This window comes from Lepidothrix coronata, unplaced genomic scaffold (genome assembly GCF_001604755.1).
Source record: "Lepidothrix coronata isolate B3197 unplaced genomic scaffold, Lepidothrix_coronata-1.0 Scaffold7, whole genome shotgun sequence".
Taxonomy (NCBI): Eukaryota; Metazoa; Chordata; class Aves; order Passeriformes; family Pipridae; genus Lepidothrix; species Lepidothrix coronata.
Genome location: NW_016690187.1, coordinates 178,693 through 189,675, shown reverse-complemented (window position 1 = coordinate 189,675; position 10,983 = coordinate 178,693).

The window sequence follows — 10,983 nt, the reverse complement described above, 5'->3', positions numbered from 1 at the left end:
AGTGATCAGAGGGTGCTTTGCCATACTCCATCCAGGGCTGGATGGTCAAACTCTCCCACAGCAAAGCTATAAGGTGAAGGTACAGAGGACAAGCATAGTCATTCATGCCTCTCAGCTTGCTGGAACTGTAAATGTTTTGGTTGCTTTTTTGTGTCAGTCCCACTGGGATTTACTTTTTAAAAGTTCCCAGGTGGTGCAGTGGGTGCCCCTCTGTGGTACAACTTTAAACTTTGGCATGGCAGAAAGGCAAACCTTCAGTCTCATTCATGCCTTGTCTCAAAGCCAGCGCTTGCAGCCAGGTGAAACAAATTTGCCTGCAGTGTTTAGTGTCAGGTTTCCCAGATGAAGAGGAGATCAAAGCTGCGAGATTAGGACATGCTGGTTAGAGGGGGAAATTGCAGTTTAGCTGTGCTGCTATTTTTAAAACTTGTCATATTTGCCTTCTGTCAGGTGAGCTGAGCTCTGATGTGTTGTGAAATGTGGATGTGCTGGAGCTTTGTGGGTGGATCAGGGGGTATAATGCCACAGAAGAAACGTATTAACCTCATTTCCTAGCAGGTCCTGATTAAAATGAGAAATCCAAGGTTTTTGCAACTGTACCTGTGATACGTTTCATGGGAGACATGCCATAGACAGAAAGCAGTGTTCTCTTTATCTTTCTTTAAAATAATGATGACAGTGCATACACTTGCAGTTCTGTCCCAAATACCTCCAAGGCCATGATGACTTTCCAGAAACATACTTACATGTGGATTTTGTTTTCTTCTCTGCCTTCTTTCTTTCTCTCAGTGAGTTTCCAGTCCATGTGTGCCTTCACCAACTTGTTCTTCAAGCATTAGACCTGTTCCATAGAATCTCTGACCCTCATTTTGTATTTTGCCTCTGTACTTTCTCTCTTTCCAAAATACTTCCAGAATTAGTCTTCAAACCTTCTTCTTATCATCATAACAGCTGGATTTTTTTGCTTCTTCAAAAATGTTTAGAAAGCAGCTTTAAGGAAAAAAAAATTGTCCACAGATACTGTTAATGTGTTAGAAAATTAGGTGCTGATTAATTTATTTAACACTGGTATTTGTATATACAGTAGTTGAGATTTTCTTGTTTGACTGGGAGTAGAAACTGGCCAAGTAAAACCTAAAAGTTGTGTGTCCATTTCCAGTATCCCATTGCACAAGTTACTTTGTGAAAAAAAGGAGCAGTCCTGCCCTAAAGCATTTACAAAATCAAGTGCATTTTTTTTATACAGGATCTGATTGTTTGTATAAATTTTCTAAGACTGAATTTCAAGCTCAATTCTTCATAACTGGATAGGAATTTTCTACCATACTTTATTTATTCGCTCTCTCTAAATGGCACTTACATCTGTAAATAGAAACAAAAGGGATGCAAACGTTAAATGTTGGTAAATGATCAATTCTACACACGTCTGTCATTGACTAGCTTTTGTTTTTAAATATGTCTGCATGTGCTTTTTCTTATTGATATAAAGAAAATACATCTTCCATGAAATTATAAAAATGGTGCATTTTTGTGATCAGGTTTTAATGTTTTCATTCAAAACCTTGGAAGAAGAAAAGAGGAGTTGTATTTCTAAAAACGAGAATAAGCTTTGTTTGAGATGGATCAAATTACACGACTTTTAACTTTTATTTCATTAGAGTTGAATCTGATATGAACTTTGAGGTAAGAATCGTAACGTCTGCAGTGATAGCTAATAAGCGCAGAAATATTAAGTATTTATAGATCTGTAGAACCAGATCTATGCTTCTTTATTTCCTTTTCATATTTTTATCTACCTGTAACAAAGGGTGTCTTGTAATTCATAAAAAGTTCTCATTATTAAAGCCAGAAGTATATTGCTGCTTAGAAGACTAGTGGATACTTCCCTGAAATAAAATATGAGCCTTATTCATTCTATATCACCACATAGACCTGAAATTGTTAGCAGAAGACTTATTTAGTATTGATATATTATTCTTACTCAGTTCCAAATAACAAAAATGACCTGTGGAAAAAGGAGCTCTTGAGAAATGATTTCATCCTGTAAATTAGTTTAAATTAGCATCATTCTGGAGCTCCTAAAGTTAAAGGATCAGACTCAGAATATCTCTCACAATGCAACAAATAAACCCTTGTTTTTGGAGTTCAAGTGTCTGAAAGCCTAGGTTCAAAATGGAAAAAACAATAAAAGTTATTTATGTATACTCTTGAGGTCTAATTAGGCTCAGTATTTCACATGCACGTGTATATTTACCAGCCGGATATTGTAATGTTTATGGAAATCGACACTTAACTTTGAATTGCTTCTATTTGCATATGCAAATTAGCAAAGCAATTCAGTGCGAATGGATTTTAGAGACCTGTCAACAGTTGTTTATGGAGAAAGGCAAGAAAACCTGGAAACAAATCTTCGAGAATTAATGGCTTTGTTTGGCTGAGAGCTTTTGAAATGTTCGTGACCTGGGGATGTTTCAGGTTCCCACCATGTAACAGCTGCAAATGCAGGCCAAGACCAAGATTTAATTGTGCCCCATGAACTGCTTTCAGGGACAGCAGGCACCTGTAAAATCAAGCCATTTCCACTGGAGATGTGTCCTTTCAAAAATAAGCTACCAGCCCTTTGCTGGCAGCACTGTTGGTGCCGTGCACAAAGCACACAGGCACCAAACAGAGGTGTCCCTGCGACAAATTAGTGCTGAAGAGGAAGAGCAGGAGGCCAGGTTTAGAGGGGCACAGCGTGTGGTAGCAAGACATTAAATGGTTTTAGGCTCCTAGCAGAGGAGTGGGTTTCATCTGGCCAATTGCTTATGTTTGCTCCTGGGCAAGCAATCTCATGTGCAGGTGTTTTATGAACTGCAGTACCACAGCATAAATCAATGTTTGAGAGAGCTGCTGTGGATACCACTCAGTCGCTGTTCTCTTTCTTAGAGAAGTTAATGAGAATAAGCTGTTCTAATTTGTGTCAGTATATTCCACTGTTATTGTTCTCTTCATAACAAAAGAAGAACAAAAGGCATAGAAGAGGCAGGAATGATGAAGTGCATAAATTTGAGGGATGCTACAAAGAGATCATTTCATAACAGAGCCATCAAAATCTTCTAATTGAGATTGTTATAAATATATCAGGATCAGACACCGAAGACAAAATAGTGCATATTTTCTTGTCAGTATCTCAGGTGTGTGCAAAACATAGGATTTCAGGAGTAAGAGCAGAGATACATTGTCACAGCACTTTCAATTCCCTTTAGAGATGTTACAGTGGATTCTAAAATCTGCTTTGGGGAGGCAAGACTCTCTCCATGCACTGAGAGACCCGGCTATCACAGCTTTGCATGCAGGAGCTCCTGCTTTTGTATGTTATGGTCCTGTTACTCTTTCCTACAAGAACAATCTGTAAAATAGCTTTTTGTATCAGATAACAGTTGTTGAGGGTATGAAGAATGGGTCCATGGTTCTGTAGGACCCCAAAGTTTTGTTGTTATGTATTATACAGTGGGCCTGGTGCATGCCTTTTAGCCCTTGGCATTATTTTTTAGGGCATGGAACTCTAGCATGAGCCCTTTTGTGACCTGTGGAAAAGCAAGTGGGGAAAAATGTGAATTTACACCCCTTTTTTTCACCTGTCTGGCATGTCCACATGAGGGTCAGAAAGTCTTTGGCACTTTATATTTGAAATAAATTGCCTTTTTTTTTTTAATCTTTTCTCCCAGGTTTCAATCTGTCATGGTACAAGGACAATTCTGCCGATACTTTCCTCGGCCAATGGTACTTAGAGTGTAAACAGGGCAATACCAGTTGGAAAACCAAAGCCTAGCACTAGTAGTCAGAAATGTTGCTCTGTTGAATAGCCTTGCTTTTTGAAATTAGAAAAACATACAGTTGCATGTTTTATACTGCTGGAAACTGTGGTGATTAGTGCTACAGAGAGCTCAGTGAAAAGACAGAAGATGCATGACTGCCTAATGCTTCCTAGCTGGGATTCAGGCTGGATTTATATAGCATGTGGTATGCTACCTCTATTTATAATGAGGACTGCTGAAGTTAAATGAAACACTAAGCAACTGTATTGTCTGAATTAATCTAAATCAGATTCCAAAGAGCTCAATATACCTTAAAGATTAATTCTGTTATCCACTGTGCTGGAAAACGTAGATGCTTTATTTCATTTTTTGTTTTGTGTCTATTACCACACACATACACACACACACTTGAATGACTAAGCATGCAGATACACACACAGAGGAACTCAGATATGTGACATGTTTATGCACACAGATTTGTTTCTCTGTGTGTAGCATCACTTGCATACATGAAGTGTATTAACATCCAGATCAACACTCAATATTTAGTCAAACTCTTAGTTATGAGAGAAGACACTGACCTCAGTTTAACACTGGTGTTCAGTTTTGAGCCCACCTTTCTTGCTTTTAAGTATTTGCCAAAATAAAATTTTAACTCCAGTAAATGTATCTACATTCACAAAAACATGGCTTTGGGAAATGGGTACTGATCAGGGGTTTAACTTCATTGATGGTAGAGCAGTTTAGGAGGAACAGGTGATAGCACACCCACTAGTGAGCTTGATCTGCAAACAAGATTAGCAGCCTATCCAGTACTTTGGGACCTTATCCTCTGAGTGAACAAGTAATGATGGAACTGACAGTGAGGAAAATTAACAACCTCAATTTTTGTGTCAAAAGTGATTTCAGCCATGTTTATGGAGGCTCAGCGTTTTGTACAAAATGTACTATGATGCTGTTGAGATGTCTAAAATGTCTGTGTGAAGGCAGAGTGTGTGATACTCTCAGGTAAATCTTCCTTGAGGTCTTATATCCATTACAGCTGAGTGGAGCCTTTCCCCACCCTATCGAATCTGTTGGGGAGCATTTTATTACCATGACAGTTTCTAGATTATGTTTGCACTATATTTTTTTCTAACATCAGTTTTGTCCAAATTTATCTCCTTTTTATTTTTCCCTGAAGAGAGGAGGAGGGTATGTAGGAACCAATAAAAGAGTTTGTGTTAGAAGTGCCAAACTTACTGGAGATAGTTAACTGCTCAGAAAAGAGAGAACATTTATCCTCCTTATTCTTCCTCTTGCAACCTGAGAATTGACACGAGTTCACTGACTCCTGCCCTTTCTCATCTGCTCCTTCCCTGCAGGCATCTGGAATGAGATGGGGGAATCTTTAGAGAGCTCCATGGGCTTCAGCCCACTCTCCCACCTCTACATCTGCTAAATGGATGGTGGTTTGTTGGAAAAAGTGAAATAACCTAAAAATTGAATCTGTGCTACTGTACATAGAACTTTTTTTTGTTTTTTCAGGACTTGACCATGTTCCTTAGGGTTGAGGAAGGTAACTGTTTTCATGTTTGCCTGGTCTTGATATTAGCCCCATGAGTCAGCTTGCCATGTCTCAACTAGGACTTCTGTACAGCGTGCAGGTGAAAATATCACTTCTCACGTGGAAAGCAGTTGCAAGGCTAAATTCATTCAGCTGAGCATAGGCAGCGTTGGAGGGGCATATCTGGGGCCTTACGGTGTGAATTTGAGTTGGCAGCTATTTCATTCCTCCAGATGCTCTTTCCCTTCTCCAGGAGGTGCTGTGTAATTTGAAATAGAACTCTTGCCTTAAAAGCAGCGGAGTGAAGTGGGAAAAAAATCATTAGTGCTATGTAGTAGGAGGAGCAATCTAAAATTTCTTTCATTTTGATTTTTTCCTTTCTTGAATAAGGAATATTGAAGAACTGAATTCATCCTGTTATGTTGATCTGCATGAAAAGAAATGTAAATGAGATCCAGATGTGTTTTCTCCTCTAATAGTTTCATTCACCATGCTTTAGATATGAGAAAATGAAATGTATTCTGTAACAGGTTGGAGGAGAATAGAGCAAAATTATAATTTTTTAATATTCCCTGGGAATTCATAGAGGCCTAACGAATTAACTAGGAAACTCTGATGTCTAATGAACTCTGCATGGGGAAATATTTAATTTTGTACTGACTGCCATAAGGCAACTGCATGGTGGGTTATTTAATCATCAGCTGTAGAAATAAAACAGCAGTAGAAAATGGGCCCGTCCCCAGCATTGTAAAGAAAGGTTTAACTGAGCTCCCCCTTCAGTCTTTATTGGAGAGGTTGTAAGGCCCTCTTCTAGAAAGACCAAAACAGCTGGCAAACATCTGTCTGGACACACTTAACACAAGAGCCTTCAGGTAACAAGGAGGGAAAAAATGGTAAAACATCTAAAGATGCAGCCTTGATCTATCTGAAGTCGTTGACTGTAGCTTTTAAGTTATTTTGCATAACACAGTGGTGCAACTGATTGTGTGAAAAGAGCACTGTGAATTTTTTGCTTGTTTGATGTATTCTAAGTATAATTTGTAGTCAGTATAAACCACGGTCATGGCCTGTCCTGCAGCTGTAGAGGAAAATATAAATATATGGTGCACTTTCCTACATGCAAACAGTGATTAACGTTTGTTCTGTTCAGAATGGAGTTCTTGGTCTCTTCAATTTGCTTGCATTCCTTTAATGACCTATGCTGTAGAGGAAAGCACACTGAAGCAAACCAGTCTGACCTGGTCCCCATGGGGCAGCAGAGACCTCCTATATTAGTTTATGGCATCAACCTTCCTCTCATTTAGACCATATTTGGGCCTTTAGCATGCATTTCTTAATGGTGTTCCCTAATAGTTGAACATTTTCTAGGCCTCTTTAAAGCAAATTTTCCCAGGAGGTAAAATAAACAGCAGAACTTGTGCCTTGGAAGGTGAAGACCACGTGGCAACGCAGTGCTTATGTGAGAAGGCTTGGGGAAATGCAGGGTTTAATTGTGACAATCATATAAGCCACTGGCTTAATACACCGTAATGCCTCTTTCTTTTATGGCAATTTTCTCATAAGTGTCAGTCCCTCACAGAGCCCTGTAACAGGGATCCCCTCCTGCCCAGGCACTGCCCTGGAGCAGCCAGTCTCTTCTCACAGGCAGAAAATTACCCATTTGTAAGTGCAAGCATCTTCTGGACACTATGATAGAAGAGAATGACAAAATATGACTTGTCATCCCTCTTGCTTCTCTCAGGCCTCATCAGCCACAAAGCTGGGTTTCAGCTCCTCATATTTCTTTCTGTCCCAGCACTTTTCCTGTGGGTTTAGTTTGTACTGAGCAGTTTTGTTTATTTTGAACCTTGAAACCAGAGTTAAACCCTATTTTGTATCAGACCTAGACTCGATCTTGCAAAATTTTTTGTTCTGCGTAATGGAACCGATTACATTTTGATTAAATGGTTCAAGGCAAAGTTCGTAGAATCATAGAGTATCCTGAGTTGGAAGGGACCCACAAGGATCATTGAGTTCAGCTCCTGGCTCTGCACAGGACAGCCCCACGACCAATTGTGTAATCTCAAACTCTGAAGCCTACTGCAAGATACAGATATGAAACGAGATTCATTCTCCTTCTTTATAGGGGGTGAGCTTATGATTTTTATTTCTGATCTCTTAGGTGACCACACAAGTCACTACACTCACTGTGCAACTAGAAGGGTTTGGGTTTGTTTGGGTTTTTTTAACTATTCTTCCCCAAGCTCCATCTCTCCTGAGACAAATAAAATGAAGAAAATTCTGAAAAAATTTATTACAGAGTAGGAGAGAAAAATGTTGAAACATTAACATATTTTGAAAAATAGGATTCTTTTCAGGTAGTTTGTCCTTTAAAATATCATGTCAAGCAATAAATGCTGTACAGCATAGAGTTATACTCTCATTTGGAGCACTCTTGCAGTACATTGGATTTTTGGTAATGTGTTTATTCACTCTATCCTCATTATGGAAATAATCAACAAAATAGATCTGTGATCTTTCAAATCCCTGCAGAAGTCAGTCATCTCTCCAAACATATGGTCTGTTTACCTTCCCAAAAGCAAAATGTATTCATAATATCAAAACCCAAAGACCCTTCTCAGTTCCTGTGCAGCAGACCTGGAAATTCAGTGAGGTTTTGCTGCTCGTTTTGATCCCCAACTGGTACTTGAGAGCAGAAGGCCAGAGCTCTAACCAGGATACATTGGGCTGTCGAGCCACCATGCTACAGTGGTTCTGACATCATTTTTTAATGAGAGAAAAAAATAACTGACCTTGTAGGGACTTGCACCAGAAACCTCTGGCTCCTCGCCAACCAGAAGAGCACTTTAGGAGCAAGTGTGCCACTTAGTGAACAAGACTGATTTTTCTTCTCCACTGTTACAGAGTCACCAGTGACTACCTGTTCCCCAGAGAGTTCTGGGTTTACTAAGTGCAGTTCTGTCCTTGGTTCAAACATTCTGCACCTATGGTAGGAAAACTGATGCTGAAGTACTTGAAAACAATCGTCCTTCTCCACCCAAACCCCTATTTTATAAATGTTATTTATCACAGAAGTGTCTGTTGCTATCAGCATAGTTTCTGACACTGCAGTTGCAGTGCTAGCAGTCTGACACAATGTGAGGGAAAGGGATAATATGTCATAACTTTGCTCAGCAAATCCCCCATTGTACTTAGAACTATCATAAGGAGAGTGAAACAACAGCATCTGTAAAAGTCCTGGGGAGGTTATAATAAGGGAAAACACACTTAGATTGCTCTTAAAAATCCATTCTCCAGTGCACACGTTTACCCCAACTTACTTATAAACCTTTAAGAAAGTATACTTGTTAGTACAAATGAATCAGTGCAATATTATCAGAGCCCTGACAACATTCTGTTTTATTTGGTGTATGATAATTAAAGTGATGTTCTTTCTCCTCTTCCTTTTTTTTATATTCCTCACCTCACCACCATATTTGCAGGATTAGCTCTATTTGATGGGACTGCTTCTTTCTTTACATGAGTGACAGGGGACTGGTCATAGAAAATCTGTACTGCGAGTGGTTAACGATAAGGCTTTCATCTCTCAACCAGCTATTTGGGTTTTTTGTTTAGCCAGTGCTTTCAATCTAAACAATGTGGGCTGCAAGTAAAATTGCACATATCTCCAGTGCCCAAACAATCAGGCGTGTAGAGATTCTGACACGGGAAATTCACTAAATAAGGCTGCTGTGTTTCAGTATTTTTTGTAAGGCTATGACAAATGAAAGCATTGAGCAATGCTGTTATTTGAAAATAAGTTCAGTACTTATGATAATCTTGCAGAGTTTATAAAGTTACTGTGTTATTAACCTTCCAATACAGATTGCTTTGCTAAAAATACGGTTCTTTTCTGCTTGAAAGCCTATTCTCTTTTTCTTTCTTTGGCTAAATTAACCTCAATGTATAATACAGATCCTAATAAACTTCTAGAAAGTGTAATTTCTCCCAGTTTTCATATACTTTTTTCCATAGTACTAATATAAAGAACTAAAATTGTCAAGTGTTTATTTTAATTTTTTTGAATCCCACATGTGCATATACTCCATGAAACTCTACCCACGGTGCTGACAATCAACCTGACAACATAATCAGTCAAATTTTACCCAGTGACTGTTTCTTAGGTAACAAAATACAATCTCAGAAATGAATTGCACAATACAGAAATAAACCCCACATCAATGTGTGGTGCTCCCATTATTTCTCAGTGAAGTCTGAGAGTGTTATGATGGTGCAGTGCAAAGGTGAAGCATGGCTGGTGCATGGATTGTGAATGTGCTGCTTCTGGTGGGAGTGAGATTCACCCTAGAACCAAGAGAATGCCTGATGAGAGTCTCTAAAATAGGACTCCATCATATGAGATGTAGGTGATTTGACTGTTGAGGAGGTAAAGCCAGAAGGAACACATCCCTTCTGAAACTTTGCTTTTTCCTGTTGGTTGCATTAATGCCTTCCTACCCACATTCTAAAACAATTTTCTGAAGTGTCTTCCTCTTTTTTTTTTTTTTTCACTTTGTAAGAGGTTGTTGCTGATAGAACAAACTTTCCTCAGGGAAAAGAGCTAGAGCTCTCCACATTCGTGGTCACCATTGAAATCAGACTGGAAGATGAATTGTTACCTTCGTGCTGAAGTCAGCATGAATGAGAATGTCATCAGTGCCATCTTTCATAGCTGTAGTTAGTTAAAGTGTGCCTAATTTTTTTGTAATCATCTTTATAGAGTAGGTTAATTCTTTTATAATTTGAGGGTTTTAATTTTATAATATTGCTTGTGGGTAATACATTGTCTACAAAATAAAATATAGGTTGTATTTACCAAGACACTGTTGTGGGGGTCAGACCAGCATGTTACCTATTGTTCCTGGCCACAACTGAGACTGCCTTTTTGCTAAATTACAGACAAGCAAATAAATCTATGTTTTCAAGCAGTTACTTATTTACTAAAGGAATACACAAATTAATGACTGGTGAGGCACAGTAGTAACTGTTCAGATGGGCAGGGGCATTTTTGGCTGTGGAGACCAGAAAGGTGAACTGGGTGGCCACTTACCATGGAGATTCAATAAAATTGACTGGATGGAGCTGTAGGAGGTTGAGAAGGTGTGTTTGGACAGCAAAATTGACAGCTGAGAGTGTCAGGGTATTGAAGAACAGGACACTTCAGATGGATGGAGTGGGTGGGAGCTGGGCTGGCTGACTGGGTTAAGGACTTGGATGCAGCAGCCTGATTTACTTTCCTCTTACTGCCTGGCTTGAAATACACCCTGACTCCTGTGCTGACATGGGCCCTGCTGACTGCAGAAGAAAGTGGACTTGGAGTGGACTCCTTTCTCCTTAGTAATCCGCAAAAAAGTAATTGCCCCTTCAAAAAGTTTTTCCAATGCCACGTTGCCATATGGAAAAAAAAAAAAGGCGTGCGCAGACAAGTGCACAAGAGAAATCATTCTGGAAAGAAAATGTTACTGACTGGAATTAAATATCCAACTATTGATGAGATTTTATAGCTGCAGTTTTTCTATTTTCATTGCAAGAGGCTCTAACTTTTTCTTATCTCACCTCAATATCCATAGCTAACCACAGGAATTTTGCTGCTTTTTA